A 21915-nucleotide genomic window follows, 5' to 3' on the forward strand; every position below is an offset into this window, starting at 1 on the left:
CATATAGTGCAACAATGATTTCAGGAGTAGATTCCTTAGTGTCCCTTACCCATTTAGCCCATCCCCCGTCCCACAACCCCTCCAGTAACCCTCAGTTTGTTCTCCATATTTATGAGTCTCTTCTGTTTTGTCCCCCTCCCTGTTTTTATATTATTTTTGTTTCCCTTCCCTTATGTTCATCTCTTTTGTCTCTTAAAGTCCTCATATGAGTGAAGTCATATGATATTTGTCTTTCTCTAATTTCACTTAGCATAATACACTCCAGTTCCATCCACGTAATTGTAAATGGCAAGATTTCATTCTTTTTGATTGCCGAGTAATACTCCATTGTATGTATGTATGTACGTTTGTATGTAAGTGTATGTGTGTGTGTGTATATATATGTATATATGTATATATATGTATATGTATGTATACATATGTATATATGTGTGTATATATACACACACACACACACACACATACACACACACACATACACACATACACACATACACACATCTTCTTTATGTATTCATCCAATGATGGACATTTGGGCTCTTTCCATACTTTGGCTATTGTTGATAGTGCTGCTATAAACATGGGGGTGTATATGTCCCTTTGAAATAGGCATGTATCCCTTTAAATCTAAATTTTTGTACCCGTGGATAAATACCTAGCAGTGCAATTGCTGGGTCATAGGGTAGCTCTATTTTTAACTTTTTGAGGAAACTCCATACTGTTTTCCAGAGCAGCTGCACCAGTTTGCATTCCTACCAGCAGTGCAAAAGAGAGCCTCTTTCTCTGCATCCTCGCCAACATCTGTTGTTGCCTGAGTTGTTAATGTTAGCCATTCTGACAGGTGTGAGCTGGTATCTCATTGTGGTTTTGATTTGTATTTCCCTGATGATGAAGAATCTTTCTTAACTGACATGAAAATCTATAGAAAACCCTCTTCATGGTAAAACACTTGAAGTGTTCCCTTTCTTTGCTTTCCAAACTGAGGTGCTTCAGGAGCGGTGGGCTTCAGTACAGGCACAGCCAGATCCACGAACCACACCACACACAATCAGTCATGAAAATGACACAGAAATGGCATCAAGAAAACCTGGTCATAAAGATATGAATCCCTTAAGGGAGGAGACCCCAAATTCTTAAGAAACATACTCTTTGCCAAGAAGCACAACCAAAAAGGCCTGAAGAGGATGCAGGCCAACAATGCCAAGGCCATGAGCGCGCACGTGCTGAAACTGTCTAGGCCCTCATCAAGCCCAAGGAACCAAGCCCAAGATCCCAAAGGGTGACAGCTGCAACCTCAGTCGACCTACCTACGCTGCTTTCCCCAAGCTCAAGAAATGGGTTCATGCCCACAATGTCAAGGTCTCAGGCTCTGCGGGTCAAAGGCCAAGGCCAAGGCTCAAACCGAGGCCCAGGTTTCAGCTCCTTCTGCAGCTCAGACTCCCACAAGTGCCCAAGCCACCACAAAGGCTCCAATGCAAAGGCTCTGTCTACCAATGTGAGGAAGAAGGACCGGTGTGACCCTGGGTCTTCTGTCTGCATGGGGCTGGGGTCCTCCTGTGCTGTTTGGACAAACAAACCTGTGACAGGAAAAAAAAAAAAAGTGCTCCCTTTCAGACAGGGAACAAGACAAAGATCCCACTATTGCCACTCCAATTCAGCCCCGAACACTGTGATCCTAGCCAGATTAATAAGACAAGAAATTAATTAGAAGGTGTAAAGATTTGAAAGAAAGAAACAAGATTATATGATTAAATGGGTAGCAAATTCAAATGAATATATATATATATATATACATATATATATATATATGATACATGATTAAAATTTATGAGGGTTTAGTAAGGTTACTGGATTAAAACAAGAGTACAACAAAATCAATTACATTTCTATATACCAGGACAAAGAGTAAAAATAAAAATTATTCTTTTGAAAGATACCCTTTACAATGGCATTTTTCCAAAAGTACCCAAGAATAAAATCAATAAAATCTACAAGATCTCTTTGAAGAGAACTTGAAATGAGAGATAGTGAAGACAGTAAGTGGAGAGATAGACCATGCTGATGAACTGGAAGATTTAATAATATAATGATGTTCAATTTTCCCCAAATGATTTACAGAATAATTACAATCTCAATCATAATTTCAAGAGGTAATTGTGACAAGCTAATTCTAAAATTTATAAAGAAGTCTGAAAGGCCACAAATAACTAAGAAATTCTTTTTTTTAAAGGCTTGGAGGGACTGGCCTTATCAAATAAAAGACTTAATATAAAAGTATGATAATTAAGACAATGTGAAATTGACCAGCATTACTCAAACATCAATGGAAGCAGGGGCACCTGCGTGGCTCAGTTGGTTGAGCGTCCGAATTCAGCTCAGGTCATGGTCTCACAGTTTGTGAGTTCGAGCCCTGCATTGGGCTCTGTGCTGACAGCTCAGAGCCTGGAACCTGCTTCAGATTCTGTGTCTCCCTCTCTCTCTGTCCCTCTCCCCCTCACACTCTCTTTCTCTCAAAATAAATAAACATTAAAAAAATTTTTTTGAAAGATCAATGGAAGTTAATAGAGAAATGAGAAAGAGATATATAAATACATGGAAATTTTATATATAGCAGGGGTAGAATTGTAGATTGGTGAGAAAAAGATGAACTTCTTTCAATAAATGGTACTAAGGAAAATGGGTATCCTTAAGGGGAAAGAAGTGGACCCTGTCTCACCCTATACAAAAAAAAATCATTTCTGGGTACATTTTACAAATTAACATTTAGAAGAAAATAAAGAACATCTTTAGGACTTTAAAGTTGGAAAAAAAAATTTTGAAAAGATACCCCAAAAAAAGATGAATAAGCCTACCGACATTAAAATTTAAAAGGTATGCTCTTGGGACGCATGGCTGGCTCAGCGGTTAAGCATCTGACCCTTGGTTTTGGGTCAGATCACGATATCATGGTTCGTGAGCTCAAGCCCCTCACTGGGCTCTGCACTTGGGATCCTCTCTTTCCCTCTCTCTCTCTGATCCTCCCCTACTCATGCTCCCTCTCTCCCTCTCAAAACAAATAAGCTTTTTTTTTAAGTTATAGGAGAATATATATATTCCTTCATTTCCACAACAAAAAGTAAACCCAGTGAGCCAACCAACATATAAAAAGATGTTCAGTCACATCAGCAATCAAGTAAATGAAATAAAATCAAGCAATGTCAGTGTATTTCAGATACAAATACATTCCAATCTGGAAAAAATTAAAATGACTAATAATAACAAATGATGGTGACCACAGAGAGCAACAAGACCACTCACCCATGGCTGGCAGAGCCCACGCCAGCACATCCGCGTTGGAAAACTTTTAGGCATTATCCTAACAAGTTTTATATGTGTGTAACCCATGCCCCAGCAATTCCACTCCTACATAAATGCACAGTAAAGACCCACACGCATGTGCAGCAAGACACATGCTCATGAAGGGGCACCTGGGTAGCCCAGTCAGTTAAGCATCTGACTTTGGCTCAGGTCATGATCTCGCAGTCTGTGAGTTCAAGCCCCATGTCAGGCTCTGTGCTGACAGCTCAGAGCCTGGATCCTGCTTTGGATTCTGTGTCTCCCTCTCTCTGCCCCTTCCCTGCTCATGCTCTATCTCTCTCTGTTTCTCAATAACAAATAAACGTTAAAAAAAAAATTTTTTTAAAGACACATGTTCATCAAGAGTCACCATAGCATTTGCTGTAATGGCAAACACTGGAAACAACTCCAATGTCTTTCAACAGGCAGAATGACAAACGCATTATGATATACTCATGTAAGAGAATACGGCAATGAAAATGAATTAAGTGCAGCTACACACAATATTAGAGGTGTCAGAAAACTAACACTGAACAAGAATAGGTATAGTCCAAAAACAGTCAAATCTCAACTAAACTGTACTTTGTCAGAGACACATAGAAGTAACAAAACTAGGAAGAGAGGCAAATAGAAAAAGACTTTCACAAAAGTCAGAATAATGAGAGAAGAGAAGAGATTACTGCTGAGAGGATACACAAAGACAATATTCTATTCCCTGACCTGGTGATGATGATTATTTTCTTTTAATGTGTATTTATTTTTGAGAGAGAGAGCACACATGAGTGGGGGAGGGGCAGAGAGAGTGAGACACAGAATCCAAAGCAGGCTCCAGGCTCTGAGACATCAGCACAGAGCCGGACGAGGGCCTCGAATCCATGAACTGCAAGATCATGACCTGAAGTCAGACACTCAGGTGACTGAGCCACCCAGGCACCCCATTATTATTTTTAATAATCGAGTATGTGTTACATGTAGTTTTCTGTATTATGTTATATCTTAAATTAAAATATTTCTTAAAAGACTTCTGTTCCCAGCAATACAGGGAACCACGTTCCCCCAACACAAAAAAATCTATTCCCACCTGGGGAATGCTGGAAAAAATACATCAAATATTCTTAAATGCAGAGCTGAAAGAAACCAAAGCTACCACACAGAGAAAGATAAATCGGAAGATAAATTATGAGCAAACTGGGATTTGGGCTTGGATACATAAGTAGGAAGAGAAATAAAACCCGGGAACCAAGCAAAGTGAGGAACTATAAACTGAACCTCTGGAATAAATATGAGATATTCAACAGGACACATTCTCAAGGAAAGACGATCCTAGAGAAAATTTTACCATTGGTTCAGAGAAACGAGGAAAAACATCAGACTCTGCATCTGGGTGAGAGAAAAAGCCTCTCTTGAAAATGAGTAGTCATGGCCCTACTCAACATGTAGATTTGGAGTTCGAATTTATACCATCCTTGTGGTTCAGGAATTTCCAAAGTGAGAAACAGGCCTAACAATTAGTGCTGGACCAGCAGCCCCAGCGAGGCACACAATGGAAACTAATAGAAAACCACTCTGAAGGGACATGCCTTCCACCCAGGCCATCCAGGATTCTCAAAGATAAACCTGTGTTCAAAATGAGCTCAAAATAAAAAATGACTCAACCACATGAGGGAAAACCCACCAGGTGCAAATGACATAAGAAACAGCAGGATAAAACCCACAAGAACTTCAGATACTAAAATAGTTTGAGAGAAAACATGTTTAAAATGATTAAAATCAAAAGAAGGAATTGAAAATCACAAAAGAAAAATAAAAAGCTGCAAAAGGAGAACAGGCCCAGATGAAAAAGAGCCAAGGGAAACTTCTATAAATGAAAAAGAGAGAAAGAGAAACGCAAAGTTCAATAAATACAGTCAAGAGCACATTAGCGCTGGGACCAAGAGCAGCAGAAATGCTCCAAATGGAACACAAAGAGATCAAGAGATGGCAGGTCTAGGACAGAGGTTAAAAATAGAGCAGACAAAATAAAAATAGCAACTCCCATCTAATAGAGAAGTCCAACTTAGGACCTAGGAGTTTGGACATAGGTGATGTTCAGCAATTATGGCTGAGAGGCGATGGAATCCACGAGCCAAAAGACTCAGAAATCTATCTCCGCGGAGCAGGAAAAGTAAAGGTAAATCCACATTCAGCGCGTATCAAAACAAGCAAACTCTGACCCCCTTCACCTATTTCCGCCATCCCCCAATTGCTGAAATCACTACAGTGCACACCAGAAACTAATATAACACTGGATGGGAATTATCCTGGATCTAAATAAACAAAGGGACACCTGGATGATTGAGTTGGTTAGGCATCTGACTTCGGCTCAGGTCATGATCCCCCGGTGCATAGGTTTGAGTGCTGCATCGGGCTCTATGCTGACAACTCAGAGCCTGGAGCCTGCTTTGGACTCTGTGTCTCCCTCTCTCTCTGCTCCTCCCCCACTCACGCTGTCTCTCTCAAAAATAAATAAACGTTAAAAAAATTAAGTAAATGAAATTTTTTTTAATTTTTAAAAAGTAAATCCATACTTGTAGTAAGACAGATCACCAAAGAGAAGAATTTCAAAGCAACCCAAGAAAGAAGACAGTCCACCTGTGAAAGAACTGCAGTCATACTGACAGATTTAACAGCAATAGGAAAATGCAAAAGATCACAGGATGAGGTCTTAACATGCCTGAAAGGAAAAGAAGGTTAATCTACAATTATCACCAGAACAACCATCAAGTGTCTACTTTCAGAAGACTGAAATTACATTGAGAAGGAAAGAAATTTGAGAAACTAATCAATGAGGATATATACATGGAGAGAGGTCCAAGAGTAAGAATTATCAACCTGAGAGAAAAGCAAAGTGAAATTAAAACAGTGGACAGCAATGATACATAACATAGAGGGAAGTCACCAAAGTTAAACATCCTGAAGTCTTTGCACTGTTCAGAGGAAGGAAAGAGGAGTGCCTGAGTGGCTAAGTCGGCTAAGCCTCTGACTTCAGGGCAGGTCATAATCTCCCAGTTTGTGAGTTTGAGCCCCAGGGCGGGCTCTGTGCTGACAGCTCAGAGCCTGGAACCTGCTTTGGATGGTGTGTCCCCCTCTCTGTCTGCCCCTTTCACTCTCATAGTCTCTCTCCAGCTCTCTCAAAAAGAAACAAACATTAGAAGAAGAAGAAGAAGAAGAAGAAGAAGAAGAAGAAGAAGAAGAAGAAGAAGAAGCAGCAGCAGCAGAAGGAGAACAAGAAGGAGAAGGAGAAGAAGGAGGAAAGATTTTTTTTTTTTGCTTTGAAACTGAATTGTAAGATTTCCAAACCAATAGATGGAGTCAAAGGGAATTAATATCACACAAAAAATAAATCTATCAATCCAACAGAAATCAAAAAAGGAGCAGATCCAAGTGGCAAAGAACTAGCATAATAAATAGAAATGACAAAATAAGAGGCTAAAAATAAATCCCAATGGCTGTAATCACAACGGAAGAAGCTTGCCAGTTGAACGTGATTACTAGATTACGTTTTAGGAATACAATTCTGTTTTACGTTGTTTGTAAGAGAAACCTGTAAGACACAAGCATACACAGAGATAAAAATAACGGATTGGAAAACACTATATAGTGTTGACCCCTTCATCAGCAAATGTCCATTAGCTGATGAAGGGGCCAACACTATATAGTATCCCCACATAGGTGGAACGTTATTCAGCTAGAAAAAAGAATGAAGTACTGGATGAACCTTGACAACATCATGCCAAGTGAAAGAAACCAGACACACCAGGGTACATCCTGTATGATTCCGTTTACAGGAAATGCCCAGAAAAAGCAAATCCATCAAGATAGAAAGTAAATGTGTGGTTCCCAAGGGCTAAGAGGGAGGAAAATGGAGACTGACAGCTAATGGGGAGTGTTTCCTTTGGAGAAGATGAAAATGTTCCGGAAATAGATAGTGATGGTCATTGCACAACTCTGTGAATATACTATAAGCCACTTAACTGTATACTTTAAAAGTGATTTTTATGGTATGATTCCATCTCAATAAAAAAAGACATATATTTAAAAGGTTAAACAATGGATTAGAATACAAGTCAGACACAAAAAAATTGTTCTACAACTCTTCTGGTCATATTAATTCCTGACAGTAGACCTTAAGACAAACATCAGGGATAAAGACAATTACTGCATGATAAAAGTGGCCATTCACCAGGCAGATAAAACAAATTTTTAAAACATAGCTTCACAATATATAAAGCAAATGTAATAGTGTTATAAGGAGGAACAGACACATTTACCATCATTTCAGGAGATTTTGACATAGCTCTTTCAATAACTGTCTTGAGCAAATAAAAACGGATAAAGATATATAAGATTTGAACCATACAATAAATACGCTTGATTCACAGATATATGCAGAACCCTGCAGTTAGAGAAAAATTCAATCTTTTCAAGCTTACGGCAAACTACACGAAAAACTAACCATGTACAATATACAATGCCACAAAAAATGTTCAATACCACAGGACCAAAATCACAAAACATGTTCTCTGAGCAGCATGTAATAAAACAGTAATCAGTAACAAGAACCTCTACACATTTGGAGAGTTAAATGTAAATTTGTAAATAATTCATATGTCAAAGAAGAAATCCCAATGGAAATCAGAAAATATTTCAGGTTGAGTTATTAGAGATATAGCTGTAAGTATTACTTGAGATAGTTTAAAGATATATATATATATATATATATATATATATATATATATCAGAGTTATTAGAGATATAGCTATAAATATTACTTGAGATAGTTTAAAGATATATATATATATATATATATATATATATATATATATATATATATATCAGAACTTGTATGATGCACAGAAGCAACAGAGAGAGAGTAATATGTACGTTCAAAAGAAATGTCTACATTAGCAAAGAATAAAGCCTCAACATCAGAGGTGTGAGCATTCAACTCAAGGAATCACAAAGAGAACAGTAAACATGAAGAAAATAGGAGGCAAAAAAGAGAAAAGAGCAGAGACGTTTTTAAGAGAAAGAAATGATAAAAAGGGATTAATAAAACCAAAAACTTGTGTTTTTTTTGCAAAAACTAATAAAATAGCAAACCCACAGGAACACTGATCAGGACAGAGTATAAACAATACAAGGAATGAAAAAAGAAGATCAAGTTACCACAGATCAGCAGAGATATTAAAAAAAAAAAACATAATGAATTACTATGAACAACTTTAAGAAATCTATATGAAAACTGATATGAAATGGACCATTTCCCAGAAAAATGGATTGCCAACACAAAGTCAAAAAGAAATGGAAACCCTGAACAAACCTATAAAAGAAAGCAAATCGATAGTTAATCTGCTCACAGAGACAAAACCAAAAACACTAGGCACAGACAGTTTAAAGAGGCAATTCTATCTTCTACAAAATGTTTCAGAAAATAGAGAAGGAAAAGCTTCTCCATTCACTTTATGAGGCTAGTAAACTCTTAAAACAAATGCCAGATGAGAACAGTGAAAGAAATGAAAATTATGGGTCAATTTCACTTATGAACAACGGAAAAATTCTAAATAAAACACTAGCAGATCAGACTTTCAAAGATAATGCCCCGTGACCCAGAAGAGCATATCCCAGTAATGTAGGCATAGACAAATTCTAATTTATTCCTGTAATTCACTACATTAAGGCATTAAAAAAGAAAAATCTCTGATCACCTCAGTAGATACTGAAAAAGCACTTGATAAAATTCAATACCCATTCATGATTTAAAAATAAATAAATAAGAGGGGCCTGGGTGTCTCAGTCGGTTTAGAGTCTGACTTCAGCTCAGTTCATGATCTCACAGTTTGTGAGTTCGAGCCCCATGTCAGGCTTCATGCTGACAGCATGGAGCCTACTGTGGATTCTTGGTCTCCCTATCTCTCTGCCCCTCCCCTGCTTGCCCTTACTCTCGCTCGCTCTCTCTTTCTCCCTCTCAAATAAAAAAATAAACATTAAAAAAAAAAAAAAACTCCTAGCCATTTAGGAAGAGGAGGAGGCTCTCTTGGGGATAAATCAGGTTTGTGAATTCTCTCCAGTAATTCCCTTTGGGTTCGAACATTAGTACTTGAAAGTGAGCAGGCAGAGGGACCTCCAAATGTCGGCCAGGCAGCATTTAATCATTGCTGGTGACCAGGGACAGTGGGATATCTGTTCTCCTTCCCCTTTCTGAATAGCAAGCCTTATTGGGCTTCATCCTGCACTTGCTTCACCACCAGTCATTTGCTGGGGGAAGGAAGGCTGGGACCTGTCTTTGAGTTCATAGGTCACCAGAGGACACAAGGATGTCAGAGAGAGCCTGCACATCACCTGAAGATCCCCTGGAATTCAATCTGCGGTAGTGACTAGGTGTGACCTGGTGTGTATCCCTTGGGGAGAGGTTATATGTGTGTGAGGAAGACTGAAGTAGCCGCTCAGCAAGTATGGGGGCTGACCGTGGCAAAAACTAACCGGCTGGTCACAAAACTCACTTCCTCTTCTTTCCAGACACATAGGTACACAGAACCCAGCCCCTGAAGTTACATGTGCAGCCAGATGACAGAGTCTGGGCCACTGGAAAGAAAGCCAAGGTGATGTGCACCACTTCCAGACCTGACCCATAAAACTCTTGCATGTGTGACCCTCCATGTTCCTTCCACTCTTCCAGGTGTCCTAGAGGCCATGCTGGAAAGAACCCGAGTCCTTTGTGTGATCAGTTAGAGAACTGGCCACCCATGAGAAACACGGAATTTGAAATTTAAGTGAGCAAGAAATCAACCTACCTTTTGCCACAGATGCTGAGATTTTCAAACCTGTTAGAGCAGCAAATACTATCTTAACTAATGGAAATAAATAAAAGCCACATCATACTTAAGGTGAAATGTTACAGTCCTTCCCTTTAGAGTCAGCAAGGAATCAAAGATGTTCACGGTCACCTCTACTTTTCTGGAGGCCCTAGCAAGTACAGTAGTCTGAATGACTGATAAATATGGGTTGGTAGGTGAATGAATGCATTGCAAACAAGCGTAAGATTGAGAAGGAAAAACAAAAATATTATCATTTACAGTAGATGTGAATAAGCTGAAAATCCAAGAGTTTCTGAAGACACAAGTAAGAGAGTTTGATGTTACCAATAAATATAAAAAAGTTACTTGTGATTGTCTATAAAGCAACAATGGATAATGTAATTTTTCAAGAATGCATCATTTCTAATATCAAAAAAAAAAAAAAGGTACCCAAGAATAAATCTAACCAAAAGGTATGTAAGTGTTTTCTAGAAAAAAAAAATTGGGGGGGGGGGGGGCAGTGCCTGGATGGCTCAGTTGATTAACGCTCAACTCTTGATTTCAGTTCAGGTCACGATCTCACAGGCATGAGATGGAGCCCCACATTAGGCTCTGCACTGGGCGGGGAGCCTACTTGAGATTCTTTCTCACCCTCTTCCCCTGCCCTTCCCCACTTGGGCTCTCGTGTTCTCGCTCTCCAAAAAAAATTTTTGTTTATAAAAGACACTTGAGCACCTGGGTGGCTCAGTTGGTTAAGCACCCGATTTCAATTCAGGTCATGATCTCACAATTCGTGGGGTCGAGTCCCACGTCAGGCTTTGTGCTGACAGCTCAGAGCCTGGAGCCCATTTGGATCCTGTGTCTCCCTCTCTCTCTGCCCCTCCCCACTCGCACTCTGTCTCTCTCTCAAAAGTAAATAAACGTTAAAAAAATGTTTTTTTTTAAGAAGACACTTAAAAGACTTATATAAATGATGATATATGCTATGTCCATGACTAGGAAGGCCCAATATTCTAAAAATAAAAGTTTTCCCCCAAGTTAATCTGTACATTTCATGCAATTCCAATCAAATCTAATCCAATTCCAATGAAGACAAACATAGCCAAGACAATCTGGAGAGTAAGGAACGGCAGAGATGATCTTAAAATAAGATTTCTCATAAAGCTATAGTAATTACAGCATTCGTATTGCTTCAGGGATGAACAAATACACCGGTGGAACTGAGCAGGAAGCCCAAAAACAAACCCACATGTACACGGGAGCGAGACACTTTGCCAAAGAGGCAGCATGGGTAACAAACCAGGCAGGAAACCTGCATGATTCAGTCAGTAGTCCTAAAACAATTAACTATCCCTATTAAAAGAAGATAGAGCAAAACTATAAAACCTTTAAAAGAGAACATAAAACATCTTCAACACTCTGGGTAAAAAGATTGCTTAAACAAGGAACTAAAATGCAAACCATAAAGGGAAAGATAAATACATGTGACTTCATTTTATACGCAGGGGGATATATATCTGAACACGCCTGCATGTGCATAAAGAAATTCAGGAAGCATGTGTAAGAAATGAATAACAGTGCTGAAGGGCTGGACAGATGGGGACAGGAGTAAAAGCCATCATTTCATTTATATTTATAGTATTGTTCACCATATGACTATACTACATATTTAAAAAATAAATTTTTAAAATGACTAACCCCAAAAGAGACCATAAGTGAAGTGAAAAGACAAGCCATCATCTGAGGCAAGATGTTCATAGTCATATAATAAAGTATTGGTACCCAGACTACATAAAGAAATTCTTAATAGAAAAACAATCCAGTAAAAAGTAGGCAAAGACCTGAACATGCAAATTACAGAAGTGAAACATGGAGGCCAATAAAAAAATGAAAGCCTACTCAATTTTGTTAATAATCAGGAAATGCTATTTAAGTTTACACTGCAAGACGATTTCACCCTCATCAGAGTGGCAGTAATTAACCAATCCAATAATACCAAGTGCTGACAAGCTCCAGGGGAAATAAGGCCTTTTAGACACTCCTAGTCCAAGTGCAAATTGGCACCACCACTTTGGAGAGCAAGTTGGCAAAATCTAATTAAGTTAAAGACGTGTGTATCCTTTAATCCAGCAGTTACATGTGGAAGTCTAGAAATTCTAATGCATATGCACAAGGCAACATTTAAAGAATGTTCCCAGTACCGCTGTTGGTAATAAAGAAAAACTGGCAACAATGTAAATGACCATCAGCGAAAGAACATATAAATAAATTGTGGGATACTCACAGAAGGGAATGGAGCATGAATCAAACAGAGCTACGAGTACTAACATGGATGAATCTTAAAAACACAACGTTGACTTTAAAAAGCAAATCACATACAGGGCGCCTGGGTGGCTCAGTCGGTTGACCATCCGACTTTGGCTCAGGTCATGATCTCAGGGTTCGGGGGTTCCAGCTCCCGGTCAGGCTCTGTGCTGACAGCATGGAGCCTGGAGTCTGCTTTGGATTCCGTGTGTCTCTCTATTCCCTCCCCTGCTCATTATCTGTCTCTCTCTGTCTCTCAAAAATAAATACACATTAAAAAGAATATCACGTAAAAATATGCACAGATGATGTCATTTATATAAAGTTTTAGAAATGTGGAACATATACTATACGTTGTCTGCTTGTATAGTCAGTCATATGTAATGATAGTACCAAAACATGATGAAGACAACCAAAAAAATCCCTGGCAGTGGTTAACTCAGGAGTGGAAGAAGAGAACGGTGAGATCTTATCCCTGCATATGTACTCTCCTATTTGTTTAATCTGAAGAAAATGAGCAAGATACAGATGTTTCACAGAGCAGAGTAGTGGATAAGAGAGTACATCAGTGTCTGTTGTATGCTTGTCCATACTTTCCTTTTTTAGGATTTTTTTATTTATTTTTTATCTTTACACCCAACATGAGGCTCTAACTCACAACCCTAAGATCAAGAGTCACGTGCTCTACCAACTGAGCCAGCCAGTCACCCCTGTCCATATTTCTCTATATAATGGACACGGTTTTTTTAAGTTTATTTTCTTATTTTGAGAGAGAGAGGAGAGAACATGCAGGGGAGGGGCAGAGAGAGACAGACAGAGAGAGAGAGAGAGAGAGAGAGAGAGAGAGAGAGAGAGAATATCCCAAGCAGGCTCTGCACTGTCAGCACAGAGCACAATGCAAGGCTCAAACCCATGAACCGTGAGATCATGACCTGAGCTAAAATCAAGAGTCAGACACTTTAACCGGCTGAGTCACCCAAGCACCCATATAATGGACACATTTTTAAAGTTAGACCCAGACTATAAATAATTTGAGAGTCTTAAGGGAATGCCATCCTTTATGCTTTACTGTATTTCCCATTTTTAAAACATTAATTCACCTGCATACTTGTTATCATGTCAAGCACAAATAAACCCATATATACCATAAGTCATAATAATCTGCTCTTTGATACAAATATGGCTCTGGATGGCAGGTATAATTTTCTACTCTTTTGTTTCCAATAATCAACAATTCATTTCAAAATTCCAAAAAGGCAAGAAAAGATAAAAAAGAATGAAGTTTCAGGGGCACCTGTGTGGCTCAGTTAAGTGTCCAACTTCAGCTCAGGTCACGATCTCATGGTTCATGAGTTCAAGCCCCACATCAGGCTCTCTACTCTCAGCGCAGAGCCTGCTTTGAATCCTCTGTCTCCCTCTCTCTCTCTCTGCTCCTCCCTTCCTTGTTCTCCCTCCCCCCCACCTCAAAAATAAATAAACATTAAAAAAAAAAAGCAATGAAGTTTCAGTTTCAAGATGATAAACTAAATCAAGGCTACAGTCTTCTCTTGCAACCAATCCATAAAAATATTGGCAAAATCCAGGGCGCATGAGTGGCTCAGTCAGTTGAGCCTCTGACTCTTGATTTCAGCTCAGGTCATGATCCCAAGGTCATGGGATTGAGCCCCACATCAGACTCTGTGCTGACTGTGGAGCCTACTTAAAATTTCCCCTCTCTCTCCCATTTCTCCTTTTGCCCCTCTTCCCCCGCTTGTGCCATCTAAAATAAAAAAGTAAAAACACAAAACTAAAATTAAAATTTACATGTTGATATTAAAAAAAGACTCCATAGGGGCGCCTGGGTGGCTCAGTCAGTTAAGCATCTGACCCTTGGTTTCAGCTCAAGCCATGACCTCACGGTTCTTGGGTTTGAGCCCCGCATTAGGTTCAGCACTGAATACAAAGCCTGCTGGGGATTCTCTCTCTCTTCCTCTTTCTGCCCCTCCTCTACTTGCACACACACTCTATCAAAATAAACTTTTTTTAATAAAATAAAATAGATTCCATAACTAAGTCGGAGAACAGGCACATCTAAAGCATGAATCAGGGGCCAGAAACTCTTCTAGAACAGGGCACCAAGGAATAGAAAGATAGAAACTACACAGGAAAACTGGTGAGGGGAAGGAGGGGGAAAAAAAAGAAGGAACATTAACCATCTGCCACAACGTGAAGTTAAATATGTGTCTGCAGAAGGAAAGGACCTAAAATAAATAAAATCTAAATGTTAAAATAAATAAATCTCACACAGACACCAACACTGCCAGATAAGAAAATACAGTATAAAGCCTCTGTGATTATAGCAGTGTGGTACTGTGCGTGAGTAAAGAGACCAATGGAATAGAAGAGAAAAATCCAGAAATATGAAAATTTAGCTTGCTTGCAGGCAGTGCCTCAAATCGATGGAGATAAGGTAGGCCTTCACTAAAAATGCTGTTGGTATACTAGATGCTCAAAGAAAAGAAGATAAAACTGGACCAGCTCTAAAAGGTCTAAAAGTAAAAACTGAAACCATACAAATCATCAGTGGAAAATCTGATACAAATCATCAGCAAAAAAATACAAAACAAAACAAAAAGAAGGGCAAATATCCAGCATAATCGAAATAAAGTGGGGAAAATTGCCCTTACTCCGACTCAAAATCCAGAAGCAATTAAAGAAAAAAAGAATGTGACTACAACCAACTCAAACTTCTACAGGATAAAAAATCAGTAGTTCTTGTGTACTAGTGCTGATTACAATACAGAGAGGGAAAAGAAACATCAGTACCATAATGTATCTTGGGATATACCTAGTAAGAAACACGCAAGAAACAGTACAACTATAAGACTAACTGAAGGATAATCAAAAATGATCTAACTGGAGAGAGAAACCGTTTTTGAGAATGGGAAGGTGTATTCTAATTATCAGTCCTCTCAAACAAACTATAAAGTCAAAGCAATCCCATTTCTAATAGCCACAAGATTTTTCAAGGAATTACACAAGATGATTCTAACATGTATATGAAGGGGGCACCTGGGTGGCTCAGTTGATTAAGCATCCGACTTCGGCTCAGGTCAGGATCTCATGGTTCCTGAGTTTGAGCCCCACATCAGGCTGTGTGCCAACAGCTCAGAGCCTGGAGCCTGCTTCAGATTCCATGTCTGCCTCTCTCTATGCCCCTCCCCCACTCTATCGCTCTCTCTCTCAAAGATAAATAAATGTTAAAAAAATGAAAAACATGTATGAAAAGGGACAGCACTTTGGAAGAAAGTTTGGTGGTTTCTTGCAAAAGTAAACATACTCCTACCATATGACTTAGCAATTGTGTTCCTTGATATTTACCCTTCAGAGATGAAAACTTATGTTCACATGAAAACCTGCCCATGGATGTTTATAGCAGCTTCATTCTTAAGTGCCAAAACTTGGCAAGAACCGAGATGTCCTTCAGTAGGAATATAGATATATAAACTGCCATATATCCAGGTGATGGAATATTATTTAGTGCTAAAAATAAATGAGCTATCAAGCTATGAAAAGACGAATAGGAACCTTAAATGCATGTCACTAAGTGAAAGAAGCCAATCTGAAAAGGTTACCTAGTGTGTAATTCCAAACTATGTGACATTCAGGAAAAGGCAAAACTATGCAGACAATACAAAGATCAGTGGCTGCCAGGGTTTAGGGAGGGAAGGTGGCAGAAATACGTAGAACACAAAGGATTTTTAGGGCAGTGCAACTCCTCAGTGTGATTCTGTCACGATGGACGTATGTCATTACACATTTGTCCAAACGCACAGAATGTACAACCCCAAAAGTGAACCCGAGTGCTAACTACTGACTGTAACAAATGCACCACTCTGCTGGGGGAGGCCGATGAGGGGGGAGGCTGTGCGTGTGTGGGGGCAGGGAGCACGTGGGAAATCTCTGTGCCTCCCCCTCAATTTCGTTAGGAAACTTAAACAGCTATAAAAAATTGTATAAATAAACATTTTTAAGTTGTTAAAAATTTAAGTGTACAAACACAGTAAAAACACATTTGAAAAGGAACAAAGGAAAAGCTTGTCTTACCAATTATCAAAATATCAACGTATGTATGAGGCACCTGGGTGGCTCGGTTGGTTAAGCATTGACTTCAGCTCAGGTCATGATCTCACACAGTTTGTGAGTTCGAGCCCCGCGTCAGACTCTGTGCTGACAGCTCAGAGCCTGGAGCCTGCTTCGGATTCTGTGTTTCCCTCTATCTCTGCCCCTCCCCAACTCATACTCTGCCTCTGTCTCTCAAAAATAAATAAACATTGAAAAAATTAAAAATAAATAAAGAAAAAACATTAAAAAATTCTTAATAAAAATATCAACATATATATCTACAGGAATGACTACTGTTTGTATGAGAGTAAGACCAGGCAAATACAGCCAAGTCCCAAAGTGGATCTATGTGTGTATAAGAGGCATCTCAAATCAGAAGTAGGAAATTGGACCTCATAATGGTATTTAGGCAAGTAATTCTCCATTAGTGGAAAAATAAAAACATATCCCATATACTGTTCTCAGAAATAAATTTGATGAAAGACTTTAACAGTATTTTTAAAAAGTCAAAGTTTTGGAAGAAACTGAAGAAAGAGAAAGTTCTTCTTAAATCACAGATATATACCTAAATTAAAAATGATACATTTGGGGGCACGCGGGTGGCTCAGTTGGTTAAGGATCTGACTCTTGGTTTCCACTCAGGTCATGATCTCACTGTTCGTGGGATCAAGCCCCGTGTCGGGCTTTGCAGTAACAGCACAGAGCCTGCTTGGGATTCTCTCCTCTCCCCATGCCCATCTCTCTGCCCCTCCCCCTCATGCTCAAGTGTGATCGCACGCACCCTGTCTCTCAAAATAAATCAAATTTAGGGGCGCTTAGGTGGCTCAGTTGGTTAAGCTTCTGACTTCAGCTCAGGCCATGATCTCATGGTTCATGAGTTCAAGCCCTACATTAGGCTCTGTGTTACAGCTCAGAGCCTGGAGACAGCTTCGGATTCTGTGTCCCCTGCTCTTTCTGCCCCTCCCCTGCTTGTGCTCTGTGTCTCTCCCTCTATCAAATAAATAAATAAATAAACATTTTTTAATTTTAATTAAAAAACTTTAAAAAATGATACATGTGGCTAAATAAAAATTTCAAGTAGGAATGGCAAAAACAACAAAAGAGCATGAAGCATCATGCTTTGTACTAAAAAGTACAACTGTCACATAGCTAACTAAGTATCCAGCCTACGTAGAGATTTCCTAGGAAAAAGATAACCCAACAGAAAAAAATGGATAGACAGGTAATTGACTGAAGAGCAAAACCACATAGACAATAAGATGAAAATATGTTACCGACACTCGTTCCAGCTTATGTTGGCTATTGGCATTCCTTGTCTTGTGGCTTCACCACTGCCTCTGGGGTCCCACTGCCTTCTCTCCTGCTTATAAGTGTCTCCCTCTGCCTCCCTCTTGTATACTTGCAGTTGCCTTTGGAGCACACCTAGATAATCCAGGAGGCTCTCCCCACTTCAAGATCTTTCATTTTATCACACTCTTTGCCATTATAAAGTCATATTCATCCTTTTGTCCTATAAGATATTCATCACAGTCTCCAGGGATTAGGATGTGATTATCCTTGTGGGACGAAGTGGCCATTATACAACGTACCACAGGCCAGCTGACTCCAGTTCCCTTGGTGTTGAATGAGGTTAGTCCTAACTATCCAGTAGGGTTGTTGTGATAATTGAATGAATTAATAAATGTGAAGCACTTAGAACAATGCACGGCTCCAGAAATAATACTTGAAGGGGTGCCTGGGTGGCTCAGTTGGTTAAGCCTCCAACTTTGGCTCAGGTCATGATCTCACAGTCCATGAGTTCAGGTTGCACATCAGGCTCTGTGCTGACAGCTAAGAGCCTGGAGCCTGCTTTGGATTCTTTCCTCTTCCTCTCCCTCTGCCCCTCTCCCCTGCTTGCACTCTGTCTCTCTCTTAAATAAAAATATATATAAATAAATAAATAAATAAATAAATAAATAAATAAATAAAAATATATATTTAGAAAAATACTGAAGGACCTTTTCAAGCAAGATGAAAAAAGCTCAACCTATAAAAAAAGAAAAGAATAATTTTATAAACTCAACTCCATTAACATTTAAGTTATCTATACAATAAAGAACTCTACCAACAAAATGAAGCTATAAACTTCAGACTGGAAGAAGGTATTTGCAAAGCACCAATGAAAGATGAGAATCTACAATGTATAAAGAACTCCTGTAAATCATGAAGAAAAAGACAACACCATAAAAAATAGGCAACAGAAAGAAACAGGCAATTCACAGAAAGGAAACATACATGACATGAAAACAAGAAATGATATTTAACCTAACTAGTAATCAGGGAAGTGCATTTAAAATTGCAGTGAAATACCATTCACTTCTACCGGGTTGGTGAAAACCTAACAAAGTAGCAATTACTGACAAGGATAGAGAGCATTCCAAGCAGGATGTTCATTAGTGTTGATACCACATTTCATCAAATCTAAAACAACACTGATTACATGATGAATCCTTATTTTGTGTATCAATAAAAGAATGGCACTGTGAAATAATTGTAAGACATCATGAATTTCAGAGATGTTAAAATGAGGGGGAAAAACTATACCTGAGACTGTATGAAATATAATAGCAAAAAAAAAAAAAACTGGAAATAGCCTGAAGTTTATCCATCACAAAATGGCTCAACAAAATGCACACTATACATTCATACAACGAAACTCTTATTGCAGCTAAAAGAACAGATCACAAAATCAGGTATTACTAAATGACAATGGCAAGCTGCAGAATCATCTCATAGAGTATAACGTTTATGTTCACATGTATGCGTGCATACACACACACACACACACACACACACTCACTCACACAAAATTACACCCAAATTTTTTTAAATTACCATTTCTGGTAGAAGGATTGCATAAATACAATTTTTCCTACTTCCCTGAATCCACACCCTGCCCATACTGACTTTGGTCTTAGCTATGAGGCTTGCTTTGGCCAATGGGGCAGGAAAAAACTTGACATAAGCAAAAGCTTGAATGAATACTTAAGGAGTTGCCTTATAGACCCTCTCAGCTACACAGAAGGAAATCTAGGAATGTTGACAACATTGTCTGACATGCCCTGAGTAGCAATAAGTAAGCCTAGAAAAAAAAAGAAGCTCTTAAAAAATTATGGGTGTGCCTTTTGGAAAATGGAGTTAAATGGCATCAGATGCATACACAAGCCACAAAGTTCTTGAGGATGTTGTTTTGTCCTAAGTGCCTCCAGACTGGGTTGAAAGTATTCAAAATGTAAAATGGCCTGTGGACAGGAAAAAGACTGAGAAATGACTCAAAGGACATATTTCTTCTTTAGGAGTGGCCGAGGGCAGTGGAGAGAAAGGTGGTGTCAAGGGCCTTGGGAAAAAAATGGAATAGCAGGCCCCTCCAAATGAGCAGCATTAGGTGCTAACCAGGGGACTTTCACCACCTCTGAAGTAGCAGGTACCTAGAAGTGAAGTCCTGACCAAAATAGGGAAACCTAGCAACATTTTTCTGGCTTGATTTTAGTAGTGCTGTGGACAGTGATGTAACATGCCTCCCATTCTTCCCCTTCTAAATGGGAATGTCCACTGCAGCTGTCCTGTTCCTGCCTCACCATGGTATTCTTGCGGGGGGGGGGGGGGGGGTAGCAGTAATTTGTATTTTTAGTTCAGAGGTCCCAACATCAAGAGATGCTGCATTCAGGAAGCCACATGAAGATGTGATGTGGATCATGAGATACTAGACTCCAAGCATAATGACATAATTGGAAAATCTTTTAGGGATACTGGACTGGGGGAGACCATATTTTGTACATGGGAGGCATGTGATTAATCCTGTGCATAGTGTGCATGACGGTAGATTGATGGCATTAACGACCCCAGGGCTTCAGGTCTCCCTGTATCTGTACCTTTTAGTAGTGCCCTCTCACATGGTGTCTGGACTTATCCATGTGATTTGCTTTAGCCAATGAGACAGCAGCAAGCTGGATACATTAAAAGCAGAGTCTTCAAAAAGGGCTTACATGTTTCCATTTCCTTTCTTGGACTCTCACAATGAAAACGTAGCCAGAATACCCTCATGGAAGAATAAGTGGAGGAGAGCTAAGTCGGTCCAGCCCAGGCCATCCAAATCAAGCAGACCACAGCCATCTGCTAGGTGATCACAAGATTAGCCCCTATCAGATGAACTACCAACCTGTAGACTCATGGATAATGGTGGTTGCTGCAAATGGCTAAGTTTTGTAATGACATGTCAAGGAATATGTGGTATGCAAAGGACTTTAGCCATACTTGTAACTTTCCTTTTTTAAGAAAGATAACAAATAATAAGATATAGATTATTTTTGTGGTTAAAGAGTTAAAATTGTCCATGTCTGAATGGCCTAAGATCAGAAATTTCAACCCTGAACATCCATTCAGAAGCAAAAAGCACCAAAAAATATTGTGCCTCCCTACCACACTTCCCCACAGACTAATATGTAACTCTTGAAATAAAAAAAAAAAAAAGACGTGAAGAGACATTCTACCAAGAAGGATATACAGATGGCACAGAAGCATAGGAAAAAAATGTTCACCATCATCGGCCATGAGGGAGACGCATATCAAGACCACAATGAGCTCACTACACCTACTAGAACAGTAACATAAATAGTAACATTGCCAAATGCTGATCAGTAGGGAGAGAAATTCAATCTCTCACACATTGCTGGTGGGAACATGAAATGGTACAGACACTCTGGAAAGCAGTTTGGCAGTTACTTTTTTTAAAAAACTAAAAATATACTAGCTACATTGGGGTGAGCATTACGGAGTTGTCGAATTACTATGTTGTACACCTGAAACTAATTTAACACTGAGGGTCAACTATCTATAAACAAGAAATATACCAATCCTATGACCCAGCAATTACATTCGACCCAAAAATCCTAGATAAAGACTTAGATCTAAACAACGCTTATATATGATTGTTCAGAGCAGATTATAAAAACAAAAAAATGGAAACAACCAAAACCTCCCTTAATAGGTAAATAATTAAACCATGATACATCCACAGCATAGAACACCACTCATCCATGAAGAGAAAGGAACTATTGATACACACAACTTGGATGCATCTCAGGGACTTGACACAGCATGAAAAAAGCCAGTCTCAAAATGTTACTTACTAGGAGATTCCATTGACATTACATTCGCAAAATGGCAAATTATGGAGATGGAAAACAGATTAGTAATTACCAAGGTTAGGGATGGTTGAGGAAAGGGGGAATGGGTTTGACTACAAAGAAGTAGCAAGAGGGAAATTTTTACAGCAATAGAATAGTTCTGTATCCCA

Source organism: Neofelis nebulosa, chromosome 1 (assembly GCF_028018385.1).
Source record: "Neofelis nebulosa isolate mNeoNeb1 chromosome 1, mNeoNeb1.pri, whole genome shotgun sequence".
NCBI lineage: Eukaryota > Metazoa > Chordata > Mammalia > Carnivora > Felidae > Neofelis > Neofelis nebulosa.